Raw genomic sequence first — 27,626 nt, 5'->3', positions numbered from 1 at the left:
AGATGTAGGGGAAAGTAGGTGTAACTGTCTACCCATACGTAAGGTGTAAACACTTCTAAAAGACTGTGTCTCGGTCATCCGTTACTCAAACACCATGTAGTGCGAGTAATCCAACGGAGGAGATCGAGTCTTGTGGGGAAAAGTGCACAAACCTCTGCAGAGTGTACAAACTAATCATGGTTAGCCGTGTCCCCGGTTATGGACAACTTGAGTATCTAGTACCTGGATTATCATGTGAATCTCATCACCATGTTACTTTTAATTAATTTTGTTGGGCTAATGATGATTCTTAATTGGGATTGAGATGCTGTCAACCATCTCAATGTTTCACAACCACCATGATAGTTAAATAAAATTTATTCCTTTGAGGTAGGATAAAATTGGCTTTTCGCAAAAATTGTAACCATAGAGCTTTCCACCAGCCATATATGCATGTAGTATAGCATTATCATTGTTCATTATTCTCTATGTGTTACATTGCCAGCATATTCTATGTGCTGACCCGTTTTCGGGCTGCAACGTTTCATGTTGCAGACTTTTCAGACGACGAGTAAGGTGCCTTAGGTCGTGGTCTTATACTCAGTGATGCCGCTGGAGTTGATGGACTCACTTATCTTCCAAGTCTTCCGCTGTTATCGTTATCAGATGGCCTTAAGCCATATTTATCATACTTAATCTCTTCGGAGATATTCGATGTAATAAGTGTGTGATTGCTACTCTGCTATAAATCCTCCATTTGTACTGTGCGTGTCAGCATTACTGATCCAGGGATGACACTGGTGCACAGCAGCACAGACCATTTGAGGTCTGGTCGCTACACATAACATATTCTCAACATGATCCACATGCATGCGAAGTTATCATTAACTAAAGTCATGATCTCTCCAAACCCACTTGTATGAAAAAAATCATAATATTGAACATTCTCCAAATATGTGGAATCTAAAGTTGACACTCTTCCAAACCCACTTTCAATATTATTGCAAACATTATTATCAATCTCATATTCATCATGGGGCTTAAATAAATTTTCAAGATCATAAAAAGAATCACCCCAATCATGATCATTGCAACAAGTAGTAGACATAGAAAAACTAGCATCCCCAAGCTTAGGGTTTTGCATATTATTAACACAATTGCATTAAGAGAATTTATAATATCATCATTGCAATCATGCTTTTCATCGAAGGAACTACCAAGTATGGGTGCAATAGCAACGATCTCATGTTTAACATAAGGAGCTATAGCAAATTCATCTTCATAAATATTGGCATCATGGCCACAAGAATAGCACGCATCATGTTCATCAAGGGATATTTCAATTAAATCATCGGAATCATCATTATCTATAGATTATGCATATCATTATTTTCTTCCAAAGCAACGGTCATTCTCTCAATAAATTCTTTTACATAGACATTATGAGCATAGTTTTCATAGCAATATTTAAGTATGTCAAAATTTTCAGATTCGTAGAGAGTAATATCATACTTTTCAATCAAAGAAGCAACTTCATAAGCACGCTTAAAAGCAACAAATTCTTCAATTTGTTCGATATCATAGTAACTATAAACACCCTTAGCATAAGAAGATAAGATTTCATTTTCATTAAACTCACATAGGTAGGGAAGGTGTTTTTTAGGGTTCTTAGAGCAACAAGTAAAATCACAAATTTCACAAAGATTCCAAGCATAACACAGCAATCTGTTTATTTGATTCCATAAGAGTCTCCCTTTTTCAAACAAACGGTGACGCACAAAATGAGCATGCTCATATAAAGATTTCCCATCAACTAAGCTAGTTGGGTTTCAGCACGAGCGCATAAGGATCGGAGATGATCCAAATAGAACACTTTAAGTGGATCCATATAAATAGATTTTTAGCAAGCAAAGATGCAAGCAAATAGAAGGCACGTAGAAACAAAAAGACATACGGGAAGAAGGCAAAGAAAAAGGCGAATAAAACGGCAAGGGTGAAGTGGGGGAGAGGAAAACGAGAGGCAAATGGCAAATAATGTAATGCGAGGGATAAGAGTTTGTGATGGGTACTTGGTATGTCTTGACTTTTGCGTAGACTCTCCCCGGCAACGGCGCCAGAAATCCTTCTTGCTACCTCTTGAGCACTGCGTTGGCTTTCCCTTGAAGAGGAAAGGGTGATGCAGTAAAGCAGCGTAAGTATTTCCCTTAGTTTTTGAGAACCAAGGTATCAATCCAGTAGGAGATCACGCACAAGTCCCACGCACCTACACAAACAAATAAGAATCTCGCAACCAACATGATAAAGGGGTTGTCAATCCCTTCATGGTCACTTACGAGACTGAGATCTGATAGATATGATAAGATAATATTTTTGGTATTTTTATGATAAAGATGCAAAGTAAAATAAATGGCAATAGAAATAGCTAAGTGTTGGAAGATAATATGGTGGAAAATAGACCCCGGGGCCATAGGTTTCACTAGTGGCTTCTGTCAAGATAGCATAAGTATTACGGTGGGTAAACGAATTACTGTCGAGCAATTGATAGAATTGAGCATAGTTATGAGAATATCTAGGTATGATCGTATATATAGGCATCACGTCCGTGACAAGTAGACCGAAATGATTCTGCATCTACTACTATTACTCCACACATCGACCGCTATCCAGCATTCATCTAGAGTATTAAGTTCATAAGAACAGAGTAATGCTTTAAGTAAGATGACATGATGTAGAGGGATAAACTCATGCAATATGATATAAACCCCATCTTTTTATCCTCGATGGCAACAACACAATACATGCCTTGATGCCCCTGCTGTCCCTGGGAAAGGACACCGCAAGATTGAACCCAAAGCTAAGCACTTCTCCCATTGCAAGAAAGATCAATCTAGTAGGCCAAACCAAACTGATAATTCGAAGAGACTTGCAAACATAACCAATCATACATAAAAGAATTCAGAGGAGATTCAAATATTGTTCATAGATAATCTTGATCATAAACCCACAATTCATCGGATCTCGACAAACACACCGCAAAAGAAGATTAAATCGAATAGATCTCCACGAAAATCGAGGAGAACATTGTATTGAGATCCAAAGAGAGAGAGAAAAGGCCATCTAGCTAATAAATATGGACCCGAAGGTCTGAGGTAAAATACTCACACATCATCGGAGAGGCTATGGTGTTGATGTAGAAGCCCTCCGTGACCAATGCCCCCTCCGGCGGAGCGCCGGAAAAGGCCCCAAGATGGGATCTCACGGGTACAGAAGGTTGCGGCGGTGGAAATAGGGTTTTTGCTCCGTATCTGATGGTTTGGGCGTATGTAGATATATATATAGGAGGAAGAAGTACGTTGGTGGAGCAATGTGGGCCCCACGAGGGTGGAGGGCGCGCCTGGGGGGGGGGGGTAGGCGCGTCCCCTTGCCTCGTGCTCTCCTCGTTCATTGCTTTACGTAGACTCCAAGTCCTGTGGATCACGTTTGTTCCGAAAATCACGTTCCCGAAGGTTTCATTCCGTTTGGACTCTGTTTGCTATCCTTTTCCTTTGAAACACTGAAATAGGCAAAAAAACAGCAATTCAGGTTGGGCCTCCGATAATAGGTTGGTCCCAAAAATAATATAAAAGTGTATAGTAAAGCCCATTAAACATCCAAAATAGAATATAATATAGCATGGAACAATAAAAAATTATAGATACATTGGAGACGTATCAACCCCTATGCATAGATTACCCCAATGTCACCTCGGGAATCCGTGAGTTGAGTGCCAAAACATATATCTAGTGAATCAATACGATACCCCATTGTCACCACGAGTATTCAATTACAAGACATATATCAAGTGTTCTCAAATCCATAAAAGCATTCAATCCGATAACAACGAAATCTCAAAGGGAAAAACTCAATTCATCACAACAAGATAGAGAGGGGAAAACACCATATGATCCGACTATATTAACAAAGCCTGCGATACAGCAAGATCGTGACATCTCAAGAACACGAGAGAGAAAGAGACAGAGAGAGTAAACACATAGCTACTGGTACAAAACCTCAGCCCCGAGGGTGGACTACTCCCTCCTCATCGTGGTGGCCGTCGGGATGATGATGATGGCCACCGGAGATGATTCCCCCCTCCGGCAGGGTGCCGGAAAGGGTCTAGATTGGTTTTCGGTGGCTACAGAGCCTTGCGGCGGCGAAACTTCTAATCTAGGTTAACCCCGAGGGTTTTTGGAATATTTGTGAATTTATAGGGTAAAGAGGGGTGCGGGAGGCCACCGAGGTGGGCACAACCCACCTGTGTGCGCTAGGCCCCCAGGCGCGCCCTGGTGGGTTGTGCCCCCCTCTGGGCACCCCCAGGTGTTGCTCTGGCCCATTGTTGGTCTTCTGGTCCATAAAACATCAACAAAAAGTTTCGAAGTGTTTGGACTCCGTTTGATATTGATTTCCTACGATGTAAAAAACATGAAAAAACAGCAACTGGCACTTTGCACTATGTCAATAGGTTAGTCCCAAAAAATGATATAAATGACTATAAAATGATTATAAAACACCCACGAATGATAATATAACAACGTGGAACAATAAAAAATTATAGATAGGTTGGAGATGTATCAGCATCCCCAAGCCTAATTCCTGCTCGTCCTCCAGTAGGTAAATGATAAAAACGGAATTTTTGATGTGGAATGCTGCCTAACATGTCATCTCGTATTCTATTCTTTATAGCATGGACATTTCGACTTTTATATGGTTCAAAGCAATAGTCTAGTTTTGACATGAGACTTAAATACTCAAGCATATCAAGAAGGAACCATGTCTTTCAAAATATCAACGCTGAACTAAGTTATCCCTAGCCCATCATGCTCAATCATTGATCCATTCATGAAACACACTCGCATATTAGCTACACCGAATGCTCAAGTACGATCATAGCCCCTCCTAGTTGGTGCTTCATAAGAGAAGATGGAGACTCAAATTAAAAATAAAAATTGCATAAAGTAAAAGAAAGGCCCTTCGCAGAGCGAAGTAGGGATTTGTAGAGGTGACAGAGCTCAAAGCAAAAATTGAGAGATAAAAACATTTTGAGAGGCATACTTTTCCCACCAATGAAAACGACTTAGAGCTCCCAACACTTTCCATGCTAGATATATCATAGGCGGTTCCCAAATAGAAAATATAGTTTATTCCTTTTTCCACCATACTTTCACTTTCCATGGCTAACCGTATCCACGGGTGCCCTCCATACCAACACTTTCCAAGGAATTTATTATTTGACAACATAAAGTAAAATCATTTTTCATTTCGAGACTAGGCATCCCTAATACCTTTGCCTTACTCTCGTGCAATGACAAGTGAATAAACACTCATCATGAGAATAACACATCTAGCATGGAAAATATTGGCCACCCCTCACCGCCTCGCGAGCAGTACGAGCACACAAAAGAGAAATTTATTTTGAAAATTAGAGATGGCACATACAAATTTGCTTAGAACGGCAAAAGAATATCGCATATAGGTAGGTATAGTGGACTCATGTGGCAAAACTAGTTTAAAGGATTTTGGATGCACAAGTAGTGATCATACTTAGTACAAAATGAAGGCTAGCAAAAGATTGGGAAGCGACCAACCAAGAAACGAATAATCTCATAAGCGAGCATTGAGCATAATTAACACCGAAAAATGCACCACAAGAGGTATGTAATTTCATTGCATAACTATTTACTTTCGTGCTTGCATAGGGAATCACAAACCTTAACACCAATATTCTTACTAAAGCATAATTACTCATCCACATGACTCACATATCACATCATCATATCTCAAAACTATTACAAGGAATCAAGTTTATTTTATCCGATGATATTCATGAAAGTTTTTATTATATCCTTCTTGGATATCTATCACTTTGGAACTAATTTTCATGTGTTGCTTTTGATAAGCTCAAACAGATATAAGTGAAGATCATGAGCATAATATTTCTTTCTATAAAATTAATTTAAGTGAAGCAAGAGAGAATTCCTTCAAAAATACTAAAGCACACCATGCCCAAAAAGATATAAGTGAAGCACTAGAGCAATTCCATAGAAAAGAGCTTCGTTGATAGGATGTGAGTGCCGCTTACCTAGCCTCCCTGGCAACTATTTGAGGACTATTTTATTTAAAAGTTTCGGATCTAAGTATTTTATTAAATAGCAAGCAAAACAAAATAAAATGACATTCCAAGAATAGCACACAGCATGTGAAGAAGCAAAAACTTAGGCTCAACCGATACTAACCGATAATTGTTGAAGAAGAAAGGTGGGATGCCTACCGGGGCATCCCCAAGCTTAGATGCTTGAGACTTCTGAAGGAAATACGCCCTAGAGGCAATAATAAAGATGTTATTTATATTTGTTTTCATCATGATAAATGTTTATTATTCATGCTAGAATTGTATTAACTGGAAACTTAACATGTGTGAATACATAGACAAACAGAGTGTCCCTAGTATGCCTCTACTTGACTAGCTCGTTAATCAAAGATGGTTAAGTTTTCTGACCATAGACATGTGTTGTCATTTGATGAACATGATCACATCATTAGGAGAATGATGTGAGGGACAAGACCCATCCGTTAGCGTAGCATAATGATCGTTAAGTTCTATTGCTATTGCTTTCTTCATGACTTATACATATTCCTCTGACTATGCGATTATGCAACTCCCAAATCCCGGAGGAACACCTTGTGTGCTATCAAACGTCAAAACATAACTGGGTGATTATAAAGATGCTCTACAGGTGTCTCTGAAGGTGTTTGTTGGGTTGGCATAGATCAAGATTAGAATTTGTCACTCTGTGTATCGGAGAGGTATCTCTGGGCCCTCTCGGTAATGCTGATCACAATAAAGCCATGCGAGCAATGTGACTAATGAGTTAGATGCGGGATGATGCATTACGAAACAAGTAAAGATACTTGCCGGTAACAAGATTGAACTAGGTATGATGATACCGACGATCGTTGACAAAGGGAATGCCGTATGTTGTTATGCAGTTTGACCGATAAAGATCTTCGTAGAATATGTAGGTGCCAATATGAGAATCCAGGTTCCACTATTGGTTATTGACCGGAGATGTGTCTCGGTCATGTCTACATAGTTTTCGAACCCGTAGGGTCTGCACGCTTAACGTTCGATGACGATTTGTATTTTGAGTTATGTGCTTTTGATGACCAAAGTTTTTCGGAGTCCCGGATGAGATCACGGACATGACGAGGAGTCTCTAAATGGTCGAGAGGGAAAGATTCATATATAGAACTACGATATTTGGACACCGGAAGTGTTTCGGGTGATATCGGGTCACCAGAAGGGGTTCCGGCACCCCCCGGCAAAGTTATGGGCCTACTGGGCCAAGTGAGGATAGACCAGCCCCTGGTGGGCTGGTGCACCCCTCCTAGGCCGAATAGGAGTAGGAGGAAAGGAAGGGGAAGAAGAAAGGAAGGAGGAGGGTTCGGCCTCCATCCTTTCCTTCTCTTTCATTCCCATATGCTGAAATAAGGAAGGGGGCGAATTGGGCTTGCACCCCAAGTAGAATGCGGCCTACTTGGGAGCGCCCTAAGGCTGCCTCTTCCCCCCTTCAACCTATATATATGTGGGGAGAGGGGGCACCTAGAACACACCAAGTCTTCTCTTAGCCATGTGCGGTGCTCCCCTCCACAGTTACACACCTCGGTCATATCGTCGTAGTGCTTAGGCGAAGCCCTGCGCCGGTAACTTCATCATCATCGTCGCCACGCCGTTGTGCTGACGGAACTCTCTCTCATCCTCAACTGGATCAAGAGATCGAGGGACCTCATTGAGCTGAACGTGTGCTGAACGCGGAGGTGCCGTATGTTTGGTGCTTGGATCGGTTGGATCACGTTCGACTACATCAACCGCGTTACTAAACGCTTCCGCTTTCGGTCTATGAGGGTACATGGACACACTCTCCCCGCTCGTTGCTATGCATCTCCTAGATAGATCTTGCGTGATCGTAGGTAATTTTTTTGAAAATACTGCGTTCCCCAACAGTGGCATCTGAGCCAGTCTATGCATAGATGTTATATGCACGAGTAGAACACAATGAGTTGTGGGCGATAATAGTCATACTACTTACCAGCAACCTCTTACTTTGATTCGGTGGTATTGTTGGATGAAGCGGCCCGCACCGACATTACATGACTGCGTTCATGAGACTGGTTCTACTGACGTGCTTTGCACACAAGTGGCTAGCGGGTGTCTGTTTCTCCAACTTATTTGAATCGAGTTTGACTACGCCCGGTCCTTGTTGAAGGTTAAAACAGCACCCTTGACGAAAAATTGTTGTGGTTTTGATGCGTAGGTAAGAACGGTTCTTGCTAGAAGCCCGTAGCAGCCACGTAAAACTTGCAACAACAAAGTAGAGGACATCTAACTTGTTTTTGCAGGTCATGTTGTGATGTGATATGGTCAAGATGTGATGATTTATAAATTGTTGTATGAGATGATCATGTTTTGTAACAGTTATCGGCAACTGGCAGGAGCCATATGGTTGTCGCTTTATTGTGTGAAATGCAATCACCATGTAATTGCTTTACTTTATCACTAAGCGGTAGCGATAGTCGTAGAAGCAATAGTTGGCAAGATGACAACGATGCTATGATGGAGATCAAGGTGTCAAGCCAGTGACGATGGTGATCATGACAGTGCTTTGGAGATGGAGATCAAAGGCACAAGATGATGATGGCCATATCATATCACTTATTTTGATTGCATGTGATGCTTATCTTTTTTGCATCTTATTTTGCTTAATACGGCGGTAGCATTAATAAGATGATCCCTCGCTAAATTTCAAGGTATAAGTGTTCTCCCTGAGTATGCACCGTTGCTACAGTTCGTCATGCCGAGACACCACGTGATGATCGGGTGTGATAAGCTCTACCTTCACATACAACGGGTGCAAGCCAGTTTTGCACACGCAGAATACTCGGGTTAAACTTGACGCGCCTAGCATATGCAGATATGGACTCGGAGCACTGAGACCGAAAGGTCGAACGTGAATCATATAGTAGATATGATCAATATAGTGATCTTCACCATTGAAAACTACTCAATCTCACGTGATGATCGGACATGGTTTAGTTGATATGGATCACGTGATCATTTAGATGACTAGAGGGATGTCTATCTAAGTAGGAGTTCTTAAGTAATATGATTAAATTGAACTTTAATTTATCATGAACTTAGTCCTGATAGTATTTGCAAATTATGTTGTAGATCAATAGCTCGTGATGTAGTTCCTCGTTTATTTTTGATATGTTCCTAGAGAAAAATAAGTTGAAAGATGACAGTAGCAATGATGCGGAATTGGTCCGTGATCTGAGGATTATCCTCATTGCTCCACAGAAGAATTATGTCCTTGATGCACCGCTAGGTGACAGACCCAATGCAAGAGCAAATATAGATGTTATGAACATTTGGCAAGCTCGGCATGATGACTACTTGATAGTTTAGTGAACCATGCTTTACGGCCTAGAACCGGGACTTCAAAAACGTTTTGAACGCCACGAAGCATATAAGATGTTCCAAGAGCTGGAATTGGTATTTCAGACTCATGCCCGAGTCAAGAGGTATGAGACCTCTAACAAGTATTTTGCCTACAAGATGGAGGAGAATAGCTCAACCAGTGAGCATGTGCTCAGAATGTCTGAGTACTACAATCGCTTGAATCAAGTGGGAGTTAATCTTATAGATAAGATAGCGATTGACAGAGTTTTCTAGTCACTATCACCAAGTTACTAGAACTTCGTGATGAATACAATATGCAAGGGATGATGAAAACGATTCCCGAGCTCTTCGTGATGCTGAAAGCGGCGAAGGTAGAAATAAAGAAAAGCATCAAATATTGATGGTTGACAAGACCACTAGTTTTGAATTAAAAGGGAAAGGGAAAGAAAGGGAACTTCAAGAAGAATGGCAAACAAGTTACCACTCCCATGAAGAAGCCCAAAGCTAGACCCAAACCTGAAACTGAGTGCTTCTACTGCAAAGGAAATGGTCACTCGAAGCAGAACTACCCCAAATACTTGGCGGATAAGAAGGATGGAAAAGTGAACAAAAGTATATATGATATACATGTTATTGATGTGTACTTTACTAGTGTTCTTAGTAGCCCCTGGGTATTTGATACTGGTTCAGTTGCTATGATTAGTAACTTGAAACAGGAGTTACAAAATCAACAGAGACTAGTTGAGGGCGAGGTGACGATATGTGTTGGAAGTGATTCCAAGGTTGATAAGATCACATTCGCACACTCCCTTTACCTTCCAGATTAGTGTTGAACTTAGATAAATGTTATTTGGTGTTTGCGTTGAGCATAAAATGATTGAATCATGTTTATTGCAATACAGTTATTCATTGAAGTCAAAGAGTAATTGTTATTCTGTTTACATGAATAAAACCATATATGGTCATACACCCAATGTGAATGGTTTATTGAATCTCGATCGCAGTGATACATATATTCATAATATTGAAGCCAAGAGATGCAAAGTTAATAATGATAGTGCAACTTATTTGTGGCACTGCCGTTTAGGTCATATTGGTGTAAAGCGCATGAAGAAACTCCATGCTGATGGACTTTTGGAATCACTTGATGCTTGTGAACAATGCCTCATGGGCAAGATGACTAATACTCTGTTCTTCAGAACAATGGAGCGAGCAACTAACTTATTGGAAATTATACATACTGATGTATGCGGTCCGATGAGTGTTGAGGCTCGCGGAGGGTATCGTTATTTTCTGACCTTCACAGATGATTTGAGCAGATATGGGTATATCTACATAATGAAACATAAGTCTGAAACATTTGAAAAGTTCAAAGAATTTCAGAGTGAAGTGGAAAATCATCGTAACAAGAAAATAAACTTTCTACGATCTGATCGTGGAGGTGAATATTTGAGTTATGAGTTTGGCCTTCATTTGAAACAATGTGGAATAGTTCCACAACTCATGCCACCTGGAACACCACAGCGTAATGGTGTGTCCGAACGTCGTAACCGTACTTTATTGCATATGGTGCGATCTATGATGTCTCTTACCAATTTACCCCTATCGTTTTGGGGTTATGCATGAGAGACAAGTGCATTCACGTTAAATAGGGCACCATCTAAATCCGTTGAGATGACACCATATGAACTGTGGTTTGGCCATCAAGACTAGAGAGCAAGAAAACAGCGGACGAAATAGAGAGGTGAATAAAAAAGGCAATTTTTGTGAAGTGGGGGACAGGAAAACGAGAGGAAAATGGCAAATAATGTAAATTCTGAGGAGATGAGATTTGTGATTAAGAACCTAGTATATGTTGAAGATCCTCCCCGGCAACGGCGCCAGAAATTCCTTTTGATGTCGCTTGAAGCTACGCCGGTATTTCCCCAAAGAGGAAGGGATGATGCAGCATAGCGGCGGTAGGTATTTCCCTCAGATATGAAACCAAGGTTATCGAACCAGTAGGAGAACCAAGCAACACAACGTAAACAACCCCTGCACACAGATAACAAATCCTTGCAACCCGACATGTTAAAGGGGTTGTCAATCCCTTTCGGGTATGGCGCCTCAAGTGGCAAACAGACGTGAGATAAATTTGTAGTAAATTTATAGATCGAATAAAATAAATAAAGAAAAGTTGCAGCAAGGTATTTTTTTATTTTTGGTTTAATAGATCTAAAAATAAATGCAAGGAAAGAGTAGATCGCAAAGGCAAGTATATGAGAAAGAAGACCCCGGGGCCGTAGGTTTCACTAGTGGCTTCTCTCGAGAAAATATAGCAAACGGTGGGTGACCAAATTAATGTTGGGCAATTGATAGAACTTCAAATAATTATAATGATATCCAGGCAATGATCATTATATAGGTACCACATCCAAGATAAGTAGACCGACTCCTGCCTGCATCTACTACTATTAGTCCATACATCGACCGCTATCCAGCATGCATCTAGTGTATTAAGTTCATGGAGAAACGGAGTAATGCAATAAGAACGATGACATGATGTAGAGAAGATCTATCTATGTAGAGATAGACCCTATCATTTTATCCTTAGTAGCAACGATACATACATGTTGTTTCCCTTTCTGTCACTGAGATCAAGCACCGTAAGATCGAACCCACTACCGGGCACCTCTTCCCATTGCAAGATAAATAGATCAAGTTGGCCAAAAAAAACCCAAATATCAGAGAAGAAATACAAGGCTACAAGCAATCATGCATATAAGAGATCAAAAAACTCAAATAACTTTCATGGGTATAAAAAGATAGATCTGATCATAAACTCGAAGTTCAGCGATCCCAACAAACACACCGCAAAAGAGTTACATCATATGGATCTCCAAGAGACCATTGTATTGAGAATTCAGAGAGAGAGAGAAAGAGATAGCCATCTAGCTACTAACTACGGACCCGAAGGTCTACAAATAACTACTCACGCATCATCGGAGAGGCACCAATGGAGGTGGTGAACCGCATCCGACATGGTGTCTAGATTGGATATGGTGGTTCTGGACTCTGTGGCGGCTGGATGAATATTTCGTCACTTCCCTTATGGTTTCTGGAATATTGGGGTATTTATAGAGCAAAGAGGTGGTCCGGGGGGTACCCGAGGTGGGCACAACCCACCAAGGCGCGCCTGGCCTCCTGGCGTGCCCTAGTGGGTTGTGCCTCCCTCGGGGCACCCCCAGGCGCAGCCAGGGCCCGTTGTGTTCCTTCTGGCCCATAAAAATTTTCCGTAAAGTTTCGGGGCATTTGGACTCCGTCTGATATTGATTTTTTGCAATGTAAAAATCATGAAAAAAACAACAACTGGCACTTGGCACTATATCTTTAGGTTAGTACCAAAAAATGATATAAAATGACTATAAGTGATGGTAAAACATCCAAGATTGATAATATAACAGCATGGAACACTCAAAAATTATAGATACGTTGGAGATGTATCAGCATCCCCAAGCCTAATTCCTGCTCGTCCTCGAGTAGGTAAGTGATAAAAACAGAATTTTTTATGTGGAATGCTGCCTAACATGTCATATCATATTTCTTTTCTTTACAGCATGAACATTTGGACTTTTAGTTGTTCAAAGCAATAGTCTAGTTTCGACATGATAATTTAGATACTCAAGCATATCAACAAGCAACTATGTCTTTCAAAATATCAACGCTAAAATAAGTTATCCCTAGACCATCATGCTCAAACATTGACCATTCATGAAACACACACGAATATTAGCTACACCCAATAATTAAGTACGATCATATTGGCTCCTAGTTGGTGCTTTTATAAGAGAAGATGGAGACTCAAAATATAAATTGCATAAAGTAAAAGAAAGGCCCTTCGCAGAGGGAAGTAGGGATTTGTAGAGGTGCCAGAGCTCAAAACGAAAAACTTAGAGATAAAAACATTTTGGGAGGTGTATCCATCCCACCAACGAAAGCGACTTAGAGTTCCGAACACTATCCATGCTAGATATGCCATAGGCGGTTCCCAAACAGAAAATAAAGTTATTCCTTTTTCCACCATACTTTCACTTTCCATGGCTAACTATATCCACTGGTGCCCTCCATACCAACACTTTCCACGGAATTTATTACTTGACAACATAAAGTAAATTCAATTTTTTGCATTTCGGGACTGGGCATCCCTAATACCTTTGCCTTACTCTCATGCAATGACAAGTGAATAAACACTCATCTTGAGAATAACACATCTAGCATGGAAAATATTAGCCACCCTTCACCGTTCCACGAGCGAAATAAACACACAAAAGAGAATTAGAGATGGCAGATACGAATTTGCTTAGAACGGCAAAATAATACCTCATATAGGTAGATATAGTGGACTCATGTGGCAAAACTGGCTTAAGGGTTTTGGATGCACAAGTAGAGGTCATATTTAGTGCAAAATGAAGGATAGCAAAAGATTGAGAAGCGACCAACCAAGAAATAGATAATCTCATAAGCAAGCATTAAGCATAAATAACACTGAATAATGCACCACAAGTAAGATATAATTTCATGTAACATCCCAAATTTTCAATTTGGAATATTAACAGGTCATTCATGCATATCATATTTTATTGCATTTCATTTCGGGATCCGCGAAATTCTAAGAAACTCAAGGACCCTCGGAGAGAGTTGGGGATTTCCTAGTTCTCATATTTGATTTTTCCTCAAATATCGAAACAAGGATCATTTTGGTTTTAATTATTTTTCTCTCTGAAAATATTTCATACTAAAAATATGAGAGGGCATAATATGACTTCTCCAAAATAAAGGAAATATTGGAGGAAAAATATTAAAATCAATTATTATATTTTATTTGGATTTTATCGTTATTTTATTTGAATTAGGAAAAATATGCGTTTTTCAAAATTGCATTATATGCCCAAATAAATGTGCACGTTGTCCGTCATATTTTTAGAGGACTACGAAAATTTATTTCAGGATTTTTGGAGTCCGTTTAGTATTCTTTTTAATTGTTTTTCTGCGCGTCAGAATATTAAAAAAACGCAACCGACCTAACCGGGCCGTGTCCGACCTGAACACTTAGCCCGGGGCTTTATAAGCCGCGCCCCCGAGGCCCAAGCCGCCCCAGCCCCAAAACCCTAGCGCCGCCCGCCGCCGCCGCCAGCGCCGCGCGCCGCCGATCCCGCTCGCCGCCGCCGCCTAGCACGCCGCCGCGCCGCCTTGCCGCTCCGCGCCCGACCCGCCGGAGCCGTGCCACCATCGCACCGCCGTCCCGCCGCCGCCTCGCCGTCCGTCGCCAGAGGTTGCCGCCGCCGCCGTCGGTTTTCGCGAGAAAACCGTTCGTTTTTTCTTCAAAACCCTAGATCTCGTTTTTAATAGATCCATTTTTTCCGTCGGTTTATTTACTTAGCGGACGTTCGTCGTACGTTCGTTTTAACGAATGCCGTTCATCCGTTAGTCACAGACAGCGAACGTTCGTTCGTTAGTTTTCTTTTTCAAGGGTTTTCCGCGATTATTTTCGATCGTGATTTCTGCCCTGATTTTGATTTTAGTTTATCTTTTTGCTTGTTTATCGGAATCAGGCGATTCAAGCGCCTAGATCTTCGTCTCGAAGCCCTGTTTCTGTTTAAACAACTTGAACAAGGTTTTGGTACCGTAAAATTTGACTTTAGTCCAGATTAGTAATCGGATCTTGTTTCTTATTTGAGTTTTACCCGTGCTTCATTGCTTCATTGCTTATGTATGCTATTGTTTGTTTGCGATAGAATTCCCGGAGTGCGAAGCATGCTACTACAAGTCACTAGGTTTTGCGGATCGTCGGCAAGGCAAGTAACACATTGATCATACTTTTTTTCATACCCAGTTTTTATGCATTAGTTCCAATCCTCAATCATTGAATGATTAGGAAGTGTTTAACTTGTGGGTATTGGGAAGTAGTTGATGAGGTAGAACCTATTGCCCTGTTTACTATCAAACCCTTGGGAGTTACGTCTACGTTATGCTTATATTGCTATGCTATGCTCGTAGACGTGGTTTGGGTGAGTGAATCGATGATAGATGTTAGATTTTTAATTAATGGTTAACTTAAGGTGGCAACTTTGATACACATCTGGGTGGATTGCTTGTGGGCACCTGGAGAATCCAGTGTTGTCCAAGGATGTCCTGGAGTACCCGTGTGATCATCCTAACGTCCGCCACCCTGGCTCGAAGGGATCATAAGATTATTCATGCTAGAAACTTCCGTGTGCAGCCACAAGCTATTATGGGCTCTAGCATAGTTGAGTATGTTGCATGACCTCTTCTAGTGGTGGGCTAGCAGATGTAGAGGGAAAGTAGGTGTAACTGTCCACCTGGGGTTAGAGTAAATGTTTCTGAAAGATTGTGTCTCGGTCATCCGTTTCTCAAAAACCATGTAGGGCGAGAAATCCAATGGAGGAGATCGAGTCTTGTGGGGAAAAGTGTGCAAACCTCTGCAGAGTGTACAAACTAATCATGGTTAGCCGTGTCCCCAGTTATGGACATCTTGAGTATCTGGTTCTTGGATTATCATATGGATCTCATCACTCTAAATTAATTTTGTTGGATTGATAATTACTTTTAATTGGGATTGATTTGGAGGAACCTTCTCAATGATGTTTCAACTACCATGATAGTTAAATAAAATATATTCCTTTGTTGTAGGAAAAAAATTGCTTTTCGCAAAACATATTAACCATATAGCTTCCACCAGCCAAATATGCATGTAGTGATAGCATTTATCTGTTCATTACTCTACTGTGTTACATTGCCAGCATATTCCATGTGCTGACCCATTTTCGGGCTGCAACGTATCATGTTGCAGACTTTTCAGACGAGGAGTAAGGTTCGCTAGGCCGTTGTCATGCACTCAGCTATGCCGTTGGAGTTGATGGACTCACTTTATCTTCCAAGCCTTCCGTTGTTATCGTATTAGATGGCCTTAAGCCATATTTATTGTATTAAGTTCTCTTTTGAGAGATTCGATGTAATAAGTGTGTGATTCCTACTCTGTTATAAATCCTTCGAGTACTGCGTGTGTCAGCATTACCGATCCAGGGATGACACTGAAGCACAGAGACTTGATTGTTTGAGGTCGGGTCGCTACAAGATGGTATCAAAGCACACGCTGAATGTAGGACACGACCACTAAGATAAGTCATAGGCCACTCTTCACTACTCATTTTTGATTCCTCTCCTTTTTCTACTCTTTAGGATGGTGGACTCGAGGAACAATTTTGCACAACCGGATGAAGACACACCTTTTGGACGACACTTGAAGGAAGTTACTAGGTACCTGAACATTGGAATACCAAGCTTCACCGGGACCTACACCGCCACTTTAACAGAAGAGGAGTGCTAGATGATCCGAGTTCAAGTTCCAGGAAGGACGTTTACGCCAGTCACTGAGCCCATAGAGTTTTCCTTTGATGCACCAACTTGGAGTCTAGGCAACAGTATGGCAGCCCACATTGCTATAGGACGTATTGCTGAAGGACACTATCTACCAGTTATGTGGGCGCCGAGATGAGCAATGGGAGATGATCAGTAGCAGGAAGGACAGTTCTATTGTAGCTTTCATCCAGGAGTTAAACCAGCACATTCGACGGAAGGAGAACCAGATGTGCGCAAACATGATAGATTTGAAGAAGGCGATGACCAGGAACATGGAGCTAGAAGAGGAACTCAAGTCTACGCGTGACGGATATGAGGAGTAAATCGCAATACTATTGGAGAAGAATGACGACCTAATAAAGAAGATCGGAGTGTTCATGGGAGACCCCACACCAGGAAGAGATGACGACGAACCCAAGGAGATACGTTCTGAAGACTACATCATCATCGATGACACCGACTCCGACAGTAGTGATGATGACTATGAAGATGAAGCTGGAGCAGATATTATGGAGTCTTCCACCAATCAAAATTTCTAGTAGACCACCATATGACCAAGTAGTTTCCCCCAAGTATATAGTATAGTCTGAGCACTGTACGATAGTTAGACCGATTGTATGCCCTTGCTTGATTAATTGAGTGATATGATATGATTGTGTTTGTCTCATGTGCATATGGGTAGTGTTTTCTCACTAGACCTCATTCTATTCTAATCTCTTCCCTCTAAACCCATCAGATGCCTCCGAGACGTGATACCAGATTTGTCTTCCCACCGGAGCTCACTCAGTGGATCCAGCAGCAGAATGCCTTGATGCAGTTGTTAGTTGAGAACCATGGCAACAACAACAACAACCCGCCACCACCACCTCCAGTTGACAACTTAGCCCGTTTTCTGAGGTTGCAGCCGCCGGTGTTTTCTAGCAGCACCGAGCCCATAGTTGCGGATGACTGGCTGTGCAGGATTGGAAGGGAGTTGACCACCGCAGGATGCACAGATGCTGAGAAGGTGCGTTTTGCCGCACACCAATTGGATGGACCAGCAGCCTCATGGTGGGAAAATTACACAGCCACTTTTCCTATAGACAATATCACATGGGATCAGTTTCAGCAAGCATTCCGCACAGCCCACATCTCAACTGGAGCTATGAGCATGAGTTTCGCAACTTACACCAGGGGAACCATACTGTGGGGCAGTACGTGGATGAGTTTAGCAAGTTATCCCGCTATGCCCCAGATGATGTGGCCACAGATGCCGCGAAGCAGGAGAAGTTTATGGAAGGGCTGAATGATGAGATGAGTATGCAGCTAATGGTGGCAACATTTAACAACTACCAGGAGTTGGTAGATAAAGCTCTCATGATCGAAGGGAAGCAGTAGCAGATAGAGAGCCGCAAGAGGAAATATGGACAAGGGAAGTACAATTCAGGAGCTCAGCAGAAGCCTCGCTTTACCCCGAACTCGGGAGGGGTTTACCCATAATCATGGAGGCCACACTCACAATGGAGGAAGTTCTCATAATCATAATGGCCCAAAGAATGGGAATGGGAATGGAGCAAGAAGCAATCAGAACCGCTCCAATCCAGCCACACCCGCCAAGAGGGACCTAAGTTACATTACTTGTTTCAAGTGCGGGAAGACTGGACACTATGCCACCGAGTGCCCTGAAGCGAAGAACGGAAATGGTAATGGGAGCTCTTGGAAGAAGCCCAATCCATTTAACAAAGGAAAAGTGAACCACGTGAACGTGGAGGAGGTTGAAGAGCAACCAGATGCAGTTATCGGTAAGTTTTTAGTTAAGTCATTTACTGCAATCGTTCTTTTTGATACTGGTGCATCGCATGCATACATATCAAGGGGATTTGTGGATAAGTATAAGTTGCCCACTAAACTTCTTAGGACACCTATGCTAGTAACCTCACCCGGAGCTGAGTATATGGCAAGCAGTGGATGTTTTTAGATGCCATTAACCATAGGTAGTCATGTTTTCCCATCTGACTTGATAATTCTGGAGTCGCAAGGACTGGATGTGATACTAGGAATGGATTGGCTATCGATGTATGGAGGAAACATCGATTGCGCCAGTAAGTCAATTCTGCTTACCACCCCGGAGGGAAAAAGGATCAAGTATGTATCCAGGCATGCGCCAAGGAGAACCCAAGGAAATTCTCTCACGGGAGTTGTTCAGGAGGAAGTGCCTGTTGTGAAGGATTACCCAGATGTATTTCCATAGGAGTTACCAGGCATGCCGCCAGATCGAGATATTGAGTTTTTAATAGAGTTGTTGCCAGGCACTAGACCGATATCGAAGAGACCATATCGGATGCCCGCAAATGATCTGGAGGAGATTAAGAAGCAGATTAAGGAGTTATTGGAGAAAGGTTACATTTGATGAAGTTCATCACCATGGGGAGCCCCAGTGCTCTCGGTTGAGAAGAAGGATGGATCATTGAGGATGGTTGTCGATTATCGTGCGTTGAATGAAGTGACGATCAAGAACAAGTACCCACTGCCGATGATCAATGATTTGTTTGACCAGTTACAAGGAGCTAAAGTGTTCTCGAAGATCGACCTGCGATCAAGATATCACCAGCAGAAGATTCGAGAAAAGGATATACCTAAGACAACTTTCACCACAAGGTACGGGCTATATGAGTATACGGTTATGTCATTTGGATTGACTAATGCCCCTGCCTATTTCATGAGTATGATGAACACGGTGTTCATGGAGTTCTTGGATAAGTTTGTTGTGGTGTTCATTGATGATATCCTGGTATACTCAAAGAATGAAGAGGAACACAAGGAGCATTTGCGATTAGTTCTCGAAAAACTCAGAGAACATCAGTTGTATGCCAATTTCAGCAAATGTGAGTTTTGGTTGAAGGAAGTTCGATTTCTTGGACATGTTATATCAGGAGAGGGTATAGCAGTGGATCCTACCAAGGTTCAGTCTGTCACGGAGTGATTGGCACCCACTTTAGTTGGAGAGATCCACAGTTTTCTTGCAGTTGCGGGATACTATCGGAGATTTATTAAGAATTTTTCTAAAATTGCGAAGCCCATGACAGAGTTGTTGAAGAAGGACACTAAATTCAAATGGACAGAAGAATGTGAGGCCAGTTTCCAGGAGTTGAAGAAACGTCTGACTACAGCCCCAGTGCTGATTCTGCCGGATATACGCAAGGATTTCCAAGTGTATTGCGACGCATCTCGCTTAGGACTTGGAGGAGTACTTATGCAAGACAGAAGAGTTGTTTCATATGCCTCACGACAGCTTCGACCGCATGAGTTGAATTATGCCACGCATGAATTGGAGTTAGCAGCAGTAGTGCATGCGCTCAAAACCCGGAGACATTTTCTTATTGGAAACCGTTGCGATGTGTACACGGATCATAAGAGTTTGAAGTACATATTCACCTAGAAGGAGCTGAACCTCAGACAAAGGAGATGGTTGGAGGTTATAAAGGATTATGACATGAAGCTGCATTATCACCCAAGAAAGGCCAATGTCGTAGCAGACGCTTTGAGCCAGAAAAGTTATGTCCATACTCTCTTAATGGGAGGGATGCCAAAGGAGTTAGCCGAGGATCTTAGGGAACTTCGTTTGGAGATTGTTCCTAGAGGTTTTGTTGCAGCGATGGAAGTTCAGTCTACATTGTTGGGAAAGATTCGTGAAGCTCAGAAGGAGGACAAGGAAATTGCTGAGATAAAGGAGAGAATGAGCAAAGGAAAGGCCAAAGGTTTTCGTGAGGATGAGCACGACACCTTGTGGTTTCAGGACCGCATTTATGTGCCCAATAATGCAGAGATCAGGAAGTTGATACTACAGGAAGCTCATGACTCACCATACCCGATACACCCTGGAAATACTAAGATGTATTTGGATTCGAAGGAGCGTTTCTGGTGGATCGGAATGAAGAAGGATATTGCCGAGTATGTAGCCGTATGTGATGTATGTTAGAGAGTGAGGGCAGAACATCGGAAGCCAGCAGGATTACTCCAGCCTATGCCGATACCCGAATGGAAGTGGGATAAGCTTGGCATGGATTTTATTACCGGATTACCCAGGACCCGATCGGGATATGATTCTATCTGGGTAGTAGTGGATCGGTTGACCAAAGTAGCTCACTTTATCCCAATGAAAACCACCTATACAAGTGCAAAGTTGGCCAAGATATACATGACCAGGATCGTATGTCTGCATGGAGTTCCAAGGACCATCGTATCAGATAGAGGAACATAGTTTACTTCAAAGTTTTGGCATCAGTTGCACCAGACTTTGGGAACCAGGCTAGAGTTCAGTACAACTTTTCATCCACAGACAGATCGACAGACTGAGAGAGTCAATCAGATTCTGGAGGACATGTTGAGAGCTTGCGCACTGGATTATGCATCTAGTTGGGATGCCAATTTACCCTACGCGGAGTTCTCATACAACAATAGCTACCAGGCCAGTTTGAAGATGACACCTTTCGAAGCTCTGTATGGAAGGAGGTGCAGAACCCTGTTGATGTGGGATGAAGTTGGAGACCGTCAGTTGTTTGGACCGGATTTGATTAAAGAGTCAGAAGAGAAGGTTAAGCTCATTCAAGATAGACTGAAGGTAGCTCAGTCCAGGCAGAAGAGTTATGCCGACTCAAAACGCAAGGAGGTAGCCTATGAAATCGGAGACAGAGCCGATCTGTGAGTGTCACCTCTCCAAGGAGTTAAGCGTTTTGGAGTTAAGGGGAAGTTAGCCCCGAGATTTGTAGGACCATACCGAGTTTTGGAACGTATGTGAGAGGTTACCTACAAGTTGGAGTTACCCGAAGGACTGTCGGGAGTTCATGATGTGTTTCACGTTTCTCAGTTGAAGAAGTGCCATGCGGAGATGGACGATATTCCTCTTAGAGATACAGTGCCCCTGGAAGCAATTCAGTTAGACAGTGATTTGACATATGAGGAGAAACCAGTCAGGATTCTCGAATTTTCTAGCCGAGTTACTCGCAGCAAGGTTATCAAGTTTTGCAAAGTCCAGTGGAGCCACCATACCAAGGATGAAGCCACCTGGGAAAGAGAGGATGATCTACGCAAAGACCACCCACACCTATTTTTTAGCCAACCCGAATCTCGAGGGCGAGATTCATCTTAAGGGGGGTAGGTTTGTAACATCCCAAATTTTCAATTTGCAATGTTATACAAAGGTCATTCATGCATATCATATTTTATTGCATTTCATTTCGCGATCCTCAAATTCTAGTTCTCATATTTGAATTTTTCCTAGTTCTCATATTTTGCGATCCTCAAACTCAAGGACCCTCAGAGAGAGTTGGGGATTTCCTAGTTCTCATATTTGAATTTTTCTCAAATATCAAAACAAGCATCATTTTGGTTTTAATTTTTTTCTCTCCAAAAATATTTCATACTAAAAATATGAGAGGAGATAATATGACTTCTCCAAAATAAAGGAAATATTGGAGGAAAATATTAAAATCAATTATTATATTTTATTTGAATTTTATCGCTATTTTATTTGAATTAGGAAAAATATGCGGTTTTCAAAATTGCATTAGAGGCCCAAATAAATGTTCACGTTGTCTAACATATTTTTAGAGGACCGTGAAAATTTATTTCAGGATTTTTAGAGTCCGTTTAGTATTTCCTTTAATCGTTTTTCTGGGCGTCGAAATATTAAAAAAAACGCAACCGACCTAACCGGGCCGTGTCCGACCTGGACACTTAGCCCGGGGCTTTATAAGCCGCGCCCCCGAGGCCCGAGGCCCAAGCCGCCCCCGCCCCGAAACCCTAGCGCCGCGCGCCACCGCTAACGCCGCGCGCCGCTGATCCCGCTCACCGCCTCCGGCTAGCCCGCCGCCGCGCCGCCCCGCGCCCGACTCACCGGAGCCGCGCCTCCGCTGCACCGCCGTCCCGCCACAGCCTCGCCGTCCCTCGCCAGAGGTAGCCGCCGCCGCCGGTTTTCGCGAGAAAACCGTTCGGTTTTTTTCAAAACCCTAGATCTCATTTTTTATTAGATCGATTTTTTCTGTCGGTTTATTTATTTAGCGGACATTCATCCGTACGTTCGTTTTAACGAACACCGTTCATCCGTTAGTCACAGACTGCGAACGTTCATTCATTAGCCTGTTCGTCAGTTTTCTTTTTCCAGGGTTTACCGCGATTATTTTCGATCGCGATTTCTGCCCTGATTTTCGTTTTAGTTTATCTTTTCGCTCGTTTATCGGAATCAGGCGATTCAAGCACCTAGATCTTCATCTCGAAGCCCTCTTTCTGTTTAAACAACTTGTACAAGATTTTGGTACTGTAAAATTTGACTTTAGTCCAGATTAGTAATCGGATCTTGTTTCTTTCGTAGTTTGAGTTTCGTTGCTCCGTTTGATTTGATTCTTTTTGCAAACCGGAGTTCTTCATCTGAACTATCAGGTTCGATCTTCTTATTTGAGTTTTACCCGTGCTTCATTTCTTGATTGCTTATGTATGCTATTGTTTGTTTGCGATAGAATTCCCGGAGTGCGAAGCGTGCTACTACGAGTCACTAGGTTTTGCGGATCGTCAGCAAGGCAAGTAACACATTGATCATACTTTTTTTCATACCCAGTTTTTATGCATTAGTTCCAATCCTCAAACATTGCGTGATTAGGAAGTGTTTAACTTGTGGGGATTGGGAAGTAGGTTATGAGGTAGAACCCATTGCCCTGTTTACTATCAAACCCTTGGGAGTTACTTCTACGTTATGCTTATATTGCTATGCTATGCTCGTAGACGTGGTTTGGGTGAGTGAATCCATGACAGATGTGAGATTTTTAATTAATGGTTCACTTAAGGTGGCAACTTTAATACACATCTAGGTGGATTGCTTGTGGGCACCTGGAGAATCCAGTGTTGTCCTAGGATATCCCGGAGTACCCATGTGATCATCCTAAGGTCCGCCACCCAGGCTCAAAGGGATCATAAGATTATTCATGGTAGAAACTTCCGTGTGCAGCCACAAGCTATTATGGGCTCTAGCATAGTTGAGTATGTTGCATGACCTCTTCCAGTGGTAGGCTAGCAGATATAGAGGGAAAGTAGGTGTAACTGTCCACCCGGGGTTAGTGTAAATGTTCATATTAGATGGCCTTAAGCCATATTTATTGTATCAAGTTCTCTTTTGAGACATTCGATGTAATAAGTGTGTGATTGCTACTCTGTTATAAATCCTTCGAGTACTGTGTGTGTCAGCATTACCGATCCAGGGATGACACTGAAGCACAGAGACTTGACCGTCTGAGGTCGGGTCGCTACATTTCATTGCATGACTATTGACTTTCATACTTGCATAGGGAATCACAAACCTTAACACCAATATTCTTACTAAAGCATAATTACTCAACAACATAACTCACATATCACATCATCATATCTCAAAACTATTACTGAGAATCAAGTTTATTTTCTCCAATGATCTTCATGAAAGTTTTTATTATATCCTTCTTGGATATCTATCACTTTGGGACTAATTTTCATGTGTTTCTTTTCTTAAGCTCAAACAAATATAAGTGAAGATCATGAGCATATAATTCTTTTTCTTTCTCTCAAAATAATTTAAGTGAAGCAAGAGAGAATTTCTTGAAAATTTTACTAACTCTCAAATAAACCTAAGTGAAGCAATAGAGAATTTCTTCAAAAATAATAAAGCACACCGTGCTCAAAAAGATATAAGTGAAGCACTAGAGCAAGTCCATTGCTCATAAAAATTTAAGTGAAGCATGGAGAGCAATTCTAACAAGTCATGACATAATTTTGGATCTCTCAAATAGGTGTGTCCAGCAAGGATTGATGACTTAAAACACAAAATAAAACAAGAAAAGACTCATATCATACAAGATGCTCCAAGCAAAACACATATCATGTGACGAATAAAAATATAGTTTCAAGTAAAATACCAATAGTTGTTGGAAGAAAGAGGGGATGCCACTCGGGGGCATCCCCAAGCTTAGTTGGTTGCTCATTTTTGGATAATAGATTGGGATGCCGGGGCATCCCCAAGCTTAGGATCTTCTATTCTTCCTTCCATCGTAAGATAACCCAAAACTTGAAAACTTTAATCACACAAAACTCAACAAAACCTCTGTGAGATCCGTTAGTGTAAGAAAGTAAACCACGACTATAAGTACTGTATCAAACCAATTCATATTTTGTTTTTGTATTATATCTACTGTATTCCAACTTTTCTATGGCAAGAACTCATCAAATAAAACCATAGAGCCATCAAATAAGCACACAACACAAAGAAAACAGAATCTGTCAAAACAGAACAGTTTGTAGCAATCTGACTTAAAACAAAACTTCTGGAACTCCAAAAATTCTTAAAAAATAGGACAACCTGAGCAATTTGTATATTAATCTTCTGCAAAAAGAATAAGGGCAAAAGCACTTTCTGATAAAAATGAGAATTATTTTCGCGAGCGCAAATTTTCAATCTTTTTCAGCAAGATCAAACAACTATCACCCAAGAAGATCCTATCGGTTCTGCTTGGCACAAACACTAATTAAAACACAAAAAAACACAATCATAACAGTAGCATAATGGTGTTAGCAATCAAGAACAGAAAGCAAAAAGCAAAAATAAAATTTATTCATTGGGTTGCCTCCCAACAAGCGCTATAGTTTTACGCCCTTAGCTAGGCATAAAGCAAGGATCTAAGTTTTGTCTTCCGAAGTTTTGGCAATTTTTATAAGGGTTTTCTTAAACCTGGGAGGCTTTTTATGCTTCCCTAATTCTCTGGGAAATAAACCATCTTAAGATCCAAAATATCCAATCGCTTATTGCAAAGAGTAATCAGGGTACTCATGCGATTGATACTACCATTGAGGTGTTTGAGGGGTTCATTATATTTTTGTATTTCAACCATATGTTTATGCAAATCACCAAGTTTGTCCAACATTTGAGCTCCCTCGGGGGTAAAAGGAAACCCCTTCTTTTGAGATGTAATTCCCAAAATTCCCTCTAAGATTTCATAGACAGCATTGGCATCAAGTTCAATGAAATTTCCTTTAGCGGCAAAATTAAGAAGTTGTATATGATCCAAAGCCAATCCTATGTAAAAGTTACGAAGAAAAATTTAGCGTTCCCCTTTAAATTGGAAATACGATAAGATTCCATAAGCCTATACCAGGCATCTTTCAAATTTTCTCATTGTCTTTGCTTGAAGTAAAGAAATTCAAAATCTGGTGACAAAGGAGGAGTAGGAACGCTAGCCATCAAGACTAGAGAGCAAGAAAAACAGCGGACGAATAAGAGAGGCGAATAAAAAAGGAAATTATTTGTGAAGTGGGGGAGAGGAAAACGAGAGACAAATGGAAAATAATGTAAATTCCAAGGAGATGAGATAGGTGATTAAGAACATGGTATATGTTGAAGATCCTCCCCGGCAATGGCGCCAGAAATTCCTTTTGATGTCGCTTGAAGCTCCGTCGGTATTTCCCCAAAGAGGAAGGGATGATGCAGCACAACGGCGGTAGGTATTTCCCTCAGATATGAAACCAAGGTTATCGAACCAGTAGGAGAACCAAGCAACCCCAACGTAGACAACCCCTGCACACAGATAACAAATCCTCGCAACCCGACGTGTTAAAGGGGTTGTCAATCCCTTTCGGGGTACGGCGCCTCAAGTGGCAAACGGACGTGAGATAAATTTGTAATAAATTGATAGATTGAATAAAATAAATAAATAAAAATTGCAGCAAGGTATTTTTGTATTTTTGGTTTAATAGATCTGAAAATAAATGCAAGGAAAAAGTAGATCGCAATGGCAAATATATGAGAAAGAAGACCCGGGGGTCGTAGGTTTCACTAGTGCTTCTCTCGAGAAAATATAGCAAACGGTGGGTGAACAAATTACTGTTGGGCAATTGATAGAACTTCAAATAATTATGACGATATCCAGGCAATGATCATTATATAGGCATCACGTCCAAGATTAGTAGACCCACTCCGGCGTGCATCTACTACTATTACTCCACACATGGACCGCTATCCATCAGGCATCTAGTGTATTAAGTTCATGGAGAAATGGAGTAATGCAATAAGGACGACATGATGTAGAGAAGATCTATCTATGTAGAGATAGACCCCATCGTTTTATCCTTTGTAGCAACGATACATACGTGGTTTTTCCCTTTCTGTCACTGGGATCAAGCACCGTAAGATCGAACCCACTACCGGGCACCTCTTCCCATTGCAAGATAAATAGATCAAGTTGGCCAACAAAACCTGTTGGAATATAACTACTAAGTATTAACCGCCCAGGAGGGGCCGGGTTATACTCATTATAAGTTATTCATATTGAAGCCCACGAAGATAAGGAGTATGGCGCTTTACGGAGGAGATCTAACAAGAAGGCCCAAGGCCCAAAGGCGGATTAGGGCCCGTAAATATAAACCGCCATATGATGTATAACTTGTGTTGTAAGATAGGAAAGGGTAGAAACCAGCTGGACACGTTTATGAGCCGGCTGGGATTCTGTAAACTGCCGGGCATCAACCTGTCTATATAAAGGGACAACCCGGCGACGGTTTAGGGACAAGAAACAACAGATCGAGAACCAGGCAAAGTGTATTCGCTCCCTGGTCATCGAAACCCTAGCAATTCCACCTCAACTGGATTAGGCTTTTACCTTCACCGCAAGGGGCCGAACCAGTATAAACTCCTTGCGTCCTTTGTCCCGCTTTAACCCCTTTAAGCTAACTACGTTGC

Source organism: Triticum aestivum, chromosome 2D (genome assembly GCF_018294505.1).
Source record: "Triticum aestivum cultivar Chinese Spring chromosome 2D, IWGSC CS RefSeq v2.1, whole genome shotgun sequence".
Taxonomy (NCBI): Eukaryota; Viridiplantae; Streptophyta; class Magnoliopsida; order Poales; family Poaceae; genus Triticum; species Triticum aestivum.
The sequence above is the reverse complement of the archived record's forward strand: the minus strand, read 5'-3'. Positions refer to the sequence as shown.